The following is an 11,114-nucleotide window of genomic DNA, read 5'->3' on the forward strand; positions in this document are numbered from 1 at the left end:
ACACAGCTGAAAAGTGACTAAACAATTGAAAATAAATGTTAGCTAGTATTAGATAAATTATACAATAAGTTAATGTGCTTTATTGTGTCTCTAAAATTTGAGAACCCTTTTGGACAGTTAACATCAGGGAACTTGCCAAAGTTGGAACAGGGAGCTATTCCAAGTCCAGGGCCTCTGGGGTGTGAGGGAGGGGCTGGAGTGGGAGGGAGACCACAAAAGCAAGATTTAAAACTGGAAGGGACCTTAAATTGTCCGGTGCAACCCATCTTCCTTTTCATAGATGATCTTCATTATTCAAAGAAACTCCTTAGCAGTCTTCTGATCTTTACCTTCAGGGTCCTTCATACAGCTGTTCCCAAATAACTTCACCCGATGGAAAGACAGAAATACAGAGGGATGGCAGATCCAGTCACTTCTCCCAATATTATTTTCTTATATGCCATTATTGCTGTCTCATATACCAAATCATCATATACTACATTGGGTGTAAGAACTATGTTTCTATTACTCTTACTAATGAGAACAGATCATGATTTATAAAATGCCGATGCCAAAAGGCCTGTTCCATCCTATATTGGAAGGAGGTCGGTCTCCTCCCAATTTCATTAGTAGGTGGCCATGCGTATGGAGTGCTGGCCCCGGAGACCAGGAAACCAGGGTTCGAATCCAGCCTCAAACACTTACAGCTATGTTTATCTGGGAAAATCACTTAGCCTCTGTCTGCTTCAGTTTCTCCTCTGTGAAATGAGGATGATAATAATAATAATAGCACCTCCCTCCTGGGGTTGTGAGGATAAACTGCAATAATTGTAAAGCGCTTTGCAAGCCTTAAAGTGCTTTCTACATGTTAACTCTACAAAGTATCCCAGAAGTCTTAGTGGGGTCAGGCTACAAAAGCTTAAAACTACATAGAGACCGTTGGCACACACGGTCTACATGACAGCTATTTCCAAATACTCTGGGGATCTGAGCAACTCACCAAAGTCACGCAGTTCAGTAAGTGGCAGAGCATGAATTTAAAGCAAGATCTTTTTCTCCAGATACAGCCCACATTCTGTCCCCTGCGCCCAGGACTAAGGATGAGCAAAGTGTTGAGGTCAAAGAGACAAAGGGGGATTGGGTAGGGAACGCCATCGCTCAAAAAAGGCATCTGGGGTGAAGAAAGGCCTATGAAGAGTATTTGAAAGACTAATAATGTTTAGCCTGGAGTAAAGAATGAAGCAACAAGCTAAGCTGATAAGCATTTATTAAGCACTCATATGCCAGGCACTGTGTTAAGTGCAGGGGATAACCAAGAAAGGCAAAACCAGTCCCTGCCCTCAAGGAGCTCCCAATCTAATGGGTGTGCAAACAGCCATGCACCAACAAGATATGTACAGGATATAGTGGAGACAGAAATAGAAGGAAGGCTTTTACACGTAGGGGAACAGGGCCAGACTTCTTGGAGAAGCTGGGATTTTATCGGAGCCTCAGAGGAAGCCAAGAAAGCCAGGATGCAGAGATATGGAAGGACAACATTCCTGACAGGGGAGAGGGGGAGCCGGTGAAGATGCGGAGTGTCTTGTTGGGGGAGCAGCAAGGGGTCCAGGGACGCTGGATCAAAGAATATGTTAGACTGGAAAGGCAAGAAGGGGCCAGCTTATGAAAGGCTTCAAATGCGAGAGGATTTACATTTAATCTTGGGGATGATGGAGAGTCACTAGAGCTCCTAGAGTTCGAGGAGAGATAGAATGCTTACGCCTATGCTTTAGGACAATCACTTGGGTGGAGGGTGGACTGGAGTGGCCATTGCAATAGTCTGGACACGAGTTGATTAGGGCTTCCATCTACTTAAGAGGATCATAATAATCATCTTCAAGAATCTGAAGAGTTATCACATGAAAGAGGGGTTAAATTTCTGGTGCATTTCTGTTTTTCCATGAAGTGAAATACTTGGGAACAGCCGTTTGAAGGACCTTGAAGGTAAAGATCAGGAGAGCATTCATAATGTGATGGAAAAGTGCTGGAGACAACGTTGAAGGGGCTGAGTCTGTGAGAGCGCTGGGCAGAGTTCACTTCAGCCCAAGCATTCAGGATCCACTTCAGGGAGCAGAACCGAACCTGGAGGCCTTCAGGAAGAGGCTACAGCAGGCCAGGCAGCAATGAGGCTTTAGGAGAGGGGATGGAAGGAAGGGTGTAGCTGTGGGAACTGCTGAGTAGGAGATGTTGCTGCCAATTGGGTCATTGTAGGAAATAAAGGGTACAACGGGGCCTTTCATAAAGCAGGTCTGGTAGCAAGAGTGAGTCCAGTATTTCTGTTTTACTCACCTGATCAAAAACATTTCATGGTCCGGCATACTATTGTCTCATGGTCCAGACCCCACCCACTGCCTGCTTTGGTCTGGCCCAAGAGCTGCAAGCCAAATTTATTTCATTACAAAAAACCCTTCTTAGTTCATGAGCTGGACAAAAACGGGCAGCTGGTGGGGAGATGATTGCCTGACTTGTGCAAACATTTAGGATGTGACCCAAACATTTAAGGTCTCTGTAATCTGTCTTCAGCTCACCTTTTTAGGCCTGTTTCATGGCTCTTCCCTGCACATTCTCTTTGTTCTAGCCACACCAGCCCAGCAGGTTAGCTCTAAAGCTCATGCTCCATCTCTTATCTCTTATCACATCTCCTGTCCCCATTACACAAGCTGCCGCTTATGCCTGAAGTGCACTCTTTCTTCTCCTCTGATGCTGAGAAGCCCCAGCTCCTCTCAAGGCTCAGACAAGGTGCCATCCTGAGGCAGTATGGTGTGGTGGCTAGGTTGCTGGCCTTGGAATCCTACAGACCTGGATTTGAATCCCACACCTGATACTTGTTAGCTTTGTGATCTAGAGCGAGTCAGCCTTTCTCAGCTTCAGTTTCCTCATCTGTAAAATGGGGATAATAATAGCATCTACCTTAAAAGATTGTTTTGAAGATCAAGTAGGATGACAGATAAAGAGTACTTTCCCAACTAAAGTGACCCATAAATGGTAGTTACGGTTATCATCTGTTAGACACTAGGCCTATGTTTCTAAATGTGCAAAATGAAGAGATTCAAGTTGATGACCTCGAAGGTTGACTGGAGATCTAAAACTCTGATCCTACAACCTGTCCCAATGCCCTTCGTGATAAGCGCTCTTTCTCTTTACATTGCCTCATATTTATTGATCTAGGCAGAGCTGTATCTCCCTGGACAAAGTCGGCTCCTTGAGGACAGGATTGTTTGGGTATCACATCTGTGTATGTGCCGCAGTGCCTTGGGTAGAGTGGCAAAGTGCTACACAGTGCTAAAGAGAGGAATGATGATTTTTTTAAGCCTTTGTCACAAGGGAAAGCTCCCTGGGTCCAGAGCCAGGCTCTCCACATTTGTCACAATTGCCTGGATTAATATATGTAACATACATTAATATAGGGATATGTGTAACACATAATATACATATGTACAACATGCATGAATATATGTGCCACATACTGATATGTATAACATGTATTCATGTATGGAACACATGTTAGCTTGTGGAACACGTATGTTCTCCAATGTAATTATCAAATTTTTAAAAACAGTTCATTTCCACCCTCCTCTAGAGCATGTATGTTGTATGGGTGAGGCCCACCCTTATTTGGTTGGCTTGGATCTGCTTCATAGCAGATGTTGGTTGGTTTTCTCTTCTCTGCCAGTTATAGTGAGAACAACTAGATGCAGAAACAGTCTCCTGGGTACGTCTGGCCCGGGATGTGATCTGGCCCAAGTCAACACAATTAGCAGCTTCCGTCCAGGTGGATTAGCAGGATCCAGGTGCTGGCGACATGTCAGGATGGAGCTGCTGAGCTGGATAGAGGCTCTGGGCTCCCGGGGAGACATGAGTTACTCTGCGCTGTCCACTGTCTATTTCTCTCTGCCCACCGACTTTGTGTTCCAGGCATCTGCAGCCAGAGGTAAGCCGTTTCCGATGACGTGCTCTCTATGCGAGCTGAATTTCCCTGGTTACAACAACCGGTCTTTATATAGGGCTTTGGAGTTTGCCTACCACTTTATAGGCATTGGTCATGTGACCCTCACAAACCCACGGTTTTATTATCCCCATTTCATATGTGAGAAAACTGAGCCTCAGAGAAGTGAAATCTGTCAGGTGATTAGCACTTTAGGAGTTCCAACCCAATTTTGCAGGCATGAAAATGGAGGCTTATAGATGTTTCTAAACGAAATTAAGAAAAATTTTACTGCATACTGAGTTCATATTTTTTGGTTACCACATCACACTGCTATATATTATCCATTCAAGTCTGAAGTTTACTAAGACCCTCGGATCTTTTTTTCAGGAAACTGCCATCTGAGCATATCTCTTGCATCTTGTACTTACAAAGTTGATTTTTTTTTATCCCCCGGTGAAGACTTTCCATTTATCCTTGTAGAATTTCATCTTATTACATTCAGTCCAATGCTCTTGTCTCCCAGTTCTCAAGGTGTTTTGGTCTCAGGAGCCCTTATGTTAAATAGTATTTTTTTTTCCAGTTACATGTAAAGACAAATTTTAAATTTCATTTTTTATGAATTTGAGTTCCAAAATTTCTCTTTTCCTCTCTCACCTCCCCCTTCTTCAAGAGGATAAACAATTTGATATAGGGTAGGTATGTGCATACTCCCATATTAGTCATAGCCTTATGTTCTTCCAAATTATTGAGGATGATCTGACCAAGAGCTTTTATTTACATGGCTTCTATCTATATTTACCATATGTGAAATTAAAATTATTATTATTATTATATAAATATTTTAGACTTTGTGGACCCCTTGATAGGGTCTCAGGGACCCCAAGGTGTCCCTAGACCACACTTTGAAAACCACTACTCTCACTTGTCAAAATCTTTCTGGAATCCAGCACTGTAATCCAATGTATTGGCTATCCAGATTCCAGCTGTGTGTCATCTGTGAATATGATGTGTGTGCCAGTGAATGCTATGCCAACTATGCTTTTATCCAAGTTATTGATAAAAATGTTAAATAGTGCAAGGCCAACCACAGATCCCTGGGGTGCACTACTGGAAACCTCTTGCAAAATTGAAATTTAATCATTAACAATCATTCTTTGAGTCCCAATATTCAACCAATTCTACATCAATATAATTGCATTATTGTCTAATCTATATCTCTTCATCATCTGCACAAGAATAAGACTGGATACTTTATCAACAACTTTGCTAAAATCTAAGTAAAGTCTATTCATGACTTTCTCCGCATCTGCTAGCTTAGAATTCTTGCCAAAAAAAGAAAAAGTATTTGCAGAAAGTGGGGTTCACACTCGTCTCCCTTGATTCAAAGTTCACCTTTCTCTATCTTCCCCTCCCTCTCCCCCCCAGCTGCCCCCAACTATTGCAACTATCTCACCTTTGCCCCAGGCAATGCTATAGTGGGAGCCGAACTTAACCACCCTTCAAAGCATAGAGAATTGAATTTATTTCTTGTTAAGAGCTCACCGCTCTGCCAGGCCCCCTGTGGACATTTCATAAATACTGACTAAATCGAATCCTTTGGCATATTATCTCCCGTCTCTTGTTTCTCCTTATCCTCCGGTCAGTTTCCTGGGGCCTCCATAATTGTTCCCATCTCCTTCAGATTCTTCCCTTAATTTAAGTTTTATCATCTTTCAGGAAAGTCTCCTCTTTGCTTTTTCATGTACTTAGATCCCATTTCCTTCTTCTGACATTATTTCTCTGCCTAGTCCTCAGTATCAGCCTCCCCTTTTTTCTCCTCTGCATCTCATTATTTCTTTCTCTGTATAAGTCTCTCTCTCTCTCTCTCTCTCTCTCTCTCTCTCTCTCTCTCTCTCTCTCTCTCTCTCTCTCTCTCTCTCTCCTTTATGAAAAGATTTATCAGAAATAGGTGACATTTCACTTTCCAGAAAAGAATAGGTAGGCTTGGAGATTTTATTATTAAATCTTCTGAATTGTTAACCTAATTCTAGGACCAGGGTTTTCCCTTGAGGGATAAATAAGCTAATTTTGTACCACAGAGGAAATCAGTCTTCAGGACTGAGTTTTGTACCCCAACCTACGCAGTGACAGTAAAGAGCCTGGAGGCAAATTAAAAAACAAAGCAAAGCCTGAAGTTAGCGGGTCTCAGTGCAAGACAACTTTGAAGGGCTCTAGAAATCTCTGAGGTCCTCCCTGAAAGTCAAGGTAGCAGGACCACAGGAGGTGGGAGTGGGGAGGGGCAAGGAGGAGATACAAATACAAACAAAGAGAAAGACTATCCTCCCTCTCAGGGAGCTTGTATCTCATGCATATGCGGGAGTGGTAGGTGAGCAGGGAAGGAGTGCCTAGAGTCACAGGGGTGGTAATTCAGTAAGGAGTTAATTGATATGCCCTTTCCACGAACAGCAGCAGTATGCTAACAATGATTTGATTACTAAGCCCAGAGCAAGTGGTTGAAAGTGTGAGATAGTGGGATAAGAATTACCTTCAGCACAACAAATCAGATGGCAAGATGAACAGCTTGGATGTCTGGAGTGCAGCCCTACCTGGTCCTTGATGGATACAGGTAGTGGACTGGACAGCTGATCCCCAAGGTTGAAGACCCAAAGCTGATTGAGTAAGTTCTTTCAGGGACTAGAGGCGTCTTTTCTGGGGTTATAGTCTGAAATTATTGTTCTGGGTAGGAAGAATTGGAGCAGAAATAGGACAGACAGCAAGATAGCCAGTATGTATGATCCTTAGGAGAAAACAGTGTACTGCTGAACACAGCTGGAGAAAACCATGAAACTGTGCTGCCTGAGTCTGCTGCAAATGTATGTTCTATAATCTTAATTAGACCCACACTGCAGCAAGGCAATCCCAACTGGCAGCTAGATAACTAGAGTTCAAATCCAGCCTCAGACATTTACTGGACCCTGGGCAAATCACTTAAATTCCACCTGCCTCACTGTCCTCATCAGTAAAATGGGGATAGTAATAGCATCTACCACCCAGGGTTACTGCGAAGAATGATAATTGTGAAGTGCTTAGCACGGTTCTTGGTACATAGTAGATGCTATGTAAAGTTAGCTATTATTATTATTATTATTATTATCATCATCATCATCATCATCATCATCATCATCATCATCATCATCCCTAACAGATTTAGTAGCCTGCTCCCTCCAAAGCATTTTCCAACACTTTTTATCCCTCCCCAGACCTCCTAAGGTTCCTCCTCCCTCAACTCTCTCAGTTGATAACGTTGCCTCAGATTTCATGGGAAAAAAGAGACCATTCACTGTGAACTCCTTCTTCTCCCCTTTCCCTCATCTTGTAACACTCACATGTCTTTTGCTACTATCTCTTCTTTCACCTCTGTATCTCACACAACGAGGTAGCCCTTCTCTTTGCCAAGAAAACCTCTTTACATGCACAAAATAGCTATTGTCCCATTTTCTACTCCTTTTTCTGGCTAAACTCCTTGATGAGGTCATCTGTAATCAGTGCCCCCATTCAATAAACTTCCACTCTCAACTCTTTGTAGTCTTGCTTCTGATGAAGTCAACTGAAATGCTTTCTTAATCTCTTACAAATACAATGGCCTTTTCTCAATTCTCATTCTCTTTGACCTCTCTGCAGCCTTTGACACTGTCCACCACCCTCTTCTTGTTTCTCTCTTCTCTATATATTTTTGAAACACTGCTCTCTCTTGGTTCTCTCCCTACCTCTCTTGACCACTCCTTCTATTTCCTTTGCTAGATCTTCTTCTGGATAATGCCCACTAACTGTGGGGTAACCCCCAACACTCTGTCCTGGGACTTATTCTCTTCTTCCTCTACCATTTTTCTTGGTGATCTCATCAGCTCTCATGGATTCAATTATTGTCTCTATGCTCATGATTCTCAGATCCACTTATCCAACCTTAACCTCTTTCTCTTCCAACCTCTAGACTCACATCTCCAACTACCTTTTGAATGACTCTTGTCTTGTAGACATAGGTCCACACTGAATAGGTTCAAATTAGTTAGTGAATTTCAACAGGCAAATTCATTATCTCCCTCTCTACCCAACCCTTTACCCCTTCCTAACTTCCCTATTAATTCCCAACAACCTCTCTGTTGCCCAGATTCAAAACCTGAGTCATCCTCAACTCCTCTCTCTCTCTCTCTCTCTCTCTCTCTCTCTCTCTCTCTCTCTCTCTCTCTCTCTCTCCTTTCTCTCTCTCTCTCCCCCTTTTTCCTGTTGATTCTATCTTTGCAACATTTTTTTTAAGTTACACTCCCTTCTCTCCTTTGATGGTACCACCATCCTGCATGGGTTCTCATATCTAAATTACTGCAGTAGCCTACTGGCCAGTTTCTCTGCCACAAGTCTCTCCCAACTCCAATCCATCCTCCACTCAGCTGTCGTGAGCTTCATAAACCACCAGTCTAACCATGTCACCCCTTTATTCAGTAAACTACAGTAACTCTCTATCACCTCCAGGATTAAATAGGAAGTACTGTGGCATTCAAAGCCCTGCCTCCGCCATCCTTTTCCTATCTTTTCAGTCTCCTTCCACCCCAATCCCATCATGCACTCTGTGATAGTCCCACTGATCCCCTTGTATTTCACTCACAAGTCAACCCATGTCCCAATTCCAGGCATTTTTACTGGCTGCCTCCATGCCTGCCATGCTCTCCCTTCTCATCTTTGCTCCTGGCTTCTTTCAAGTGCCTGATAAAATGCTACCTTCTACTAGAAGCCTTTCCTGTACCTCTTAATGTTAGGGCTTTTCCTTTGTTGATTATCTCTAATTTACCTAAGAGCTCCTGTATTAGAAACACTTAACACAGTGCCTTTAATATAGAGGGTATTTAATAAATATTTACTGACTGATGTGGCATTGTGGTGGAGTGTAGGGCTTGAAGTCAAGAAGATTTGGGTTCAAGTTCTGGCTCTGGTACTTTCTAGCTGTGTGACCACAAGAAAATCTCAACCTCTCTGGCCTCAGTTTCATCTATAAAAATTAGAAGGTTGCACTAGGTGTTTACAATCTTCTGGCCAGGGATAGTATGAGATTGGATGTAAGAGAATAGAACAGAATTGAGAGCATCAGTGGAAGGCAGCTGTCCTTACACAGGAGGAGGGAACCCTGCCTCTCAGACAGTAAGGTATGGAAATTTGAGTCCAGAAACAAAGATGGATGAAAGTGGAGCTGAAGTCGTGATGGTACTCAGTCTGGCCATAGCTTCTGAGGGACGGGAAGGACCGGGTGGATGTTTGGGTGGATGGAATGGCATTCGGCAAGCACCTACTTTATGCAAAGCACTGAGGATTGGGGTGTTGAGGAAAGGAAAGAAAGCTTAGGATGGCTCTTGTGGGGAACCAGTTGGGACTTGCTCAGTTTATCTCCAGAGACCAAAATTAGGAGCAATGGGGGGAAGTTTCAAGGAGGCCCGTTGGGCTCAGTGTCAGGAGAAGCTTCCCACCGATCTGGGCTGTCCCAGAGTGGAATGGCTGCCTTAGGAGAGGGCATGGCTTTTCCCTTTCTGGAGGTCTTTTTTCAACTAAAGCCTCAATGGTCCTCTGATGGACATGTTATAGTGAAGATTCCTTTTATGTTCCATGTCGGACTGACCAGCCACTGAAGCACCTTCAAATTCTGAAATTCCATGAATCCAAAATAGGAAAAGAAAAAAAAAGGAGACTGGTTCCAAGGGCCAGTGCAATTGTGTGATGTGTGGGGCTGGGACCGAACAGTGTGACACCTCCCTGAAACATTATCTTCTCTGACCCAGGAGGAAGAGCAAGACAAGAATAGGGGGCATTCCCTAGCTGGGATGGCCGTGTGGGCCGAGAGGCTTGGTGGTGATTAGGGCAACTGGGAACTAGCTAACTGTGAAGCCCAGTGCCTTGATAACAGGGACTGTTAGATCTCTCTCTGCATAACCAGCACTTAGCTTAGTGCCTAGTGTAGAAATACTTGTAAATGCTTGTGGCAAAGTAGATGGAATGTTGGACTTAGAGTCAGGAAGACTCTCAAATGCTTACTGGCTGTTGACTTCAGGCAATTTACTTAACTTCTTCTGCCTCAGTTTCCTCAACTGTTACATGGGATTGAGAATAGCACCTATCTCCCAGTGGATTAAATGAGATGATATTTGTAAGGTGCTTTGCCAACATTAAAGCTAGTTATTATCATTGGGCAGCTAGGTGGCACAATGGATAGAGCATAGGGCCTGGAGTCAGGAGGACTTGAGTTCAAATCTGGCCTCAGACACTTACTAGCTGTATGATCCTGGACAATTCACTTAACCCTGTTTACCTCAGTTTCCTTATCTACAAAATGATCTGGAGAAGGAAATGGCAAACCACTGCCACTTTGCCAATAAAACCCCAAATGGAGACACAAAGTGTTAGTCATGTCTGAAAAATGACTGAACTGAATTATTGTTATTATTTCTGTCATTTTAGTCCTCTTGCCTACTGGTTATTTTAAGCCTGGGGGGATGAGTGTGGTATATTAAGGTAGGGGGGGAGGCATTTTGATTTACTTCAGTCCTGGATCATCAGCCACTAATAAAAAAAAAATCCTTGCCTACAGAATTCTTTTCCAGGGAAGTCATGTCTAGGCGAACTGTTCTTTCCTTGGTATTTTATTGCTGCTTACTAAAATTCTGAATCTGTGGGTAGCCTCTCCTTGGTTCATCAAAGGATGCAGAGGATTTTTTTTTTACCACCCCTTCTGTCAAGGCTGGTGGTTCAGGGCCTTGAATCAAAGTGCCCTGATTTATACAGGTCATCATTTTCTAGCTGGGTGGTCATGTGGTGTCTCTCAGTGTGATCAGAAAAATGTACAGCACTGTATAAACAGCAGCAGCAGCAGCTGAGAAATCTTCCCTTTCCTTCATTGTGTTTAGTAATTGGGATTTTTTTGGAATGGTTGGAGTCGCTCGAGCAACATGGAAGGAAGAGACAGAATCCTGGCTGGAAAGAGATGAGCCAGTGTTAGTCCCATTGGCATCCCCTTTGACCGATGATCAATTACATTTTCATCTAGACCAGGGTCTGTGGACACTGTGGGGAATCAGGGGTGGGGAGAGGGATGGGATACTAAGAAATGGAGAAATCAAAGAGATCTTGTAGGTCACCTAGTCCAACCACC

The sequence above is a fragment of the Phascolarctos cinereus genome, unplaced genomic scaffold (genome assembly GCF_003287225.1).
Source record: "Phascolarctos cinereus isolate Bilbo 61053 unplaced genomic scaffold, phaCin_HiC Scaffold_5;HRSCAF=322, whole genome shotgun sequence".
Classification (NCBI taxonomy): domain Eukaryota; kingdom Metazoa; phylum Chordata; class Mammalia; order Diprotodontia; family Phascolarctidae; genus Phascolarctos; species Phascolarctos cinereus.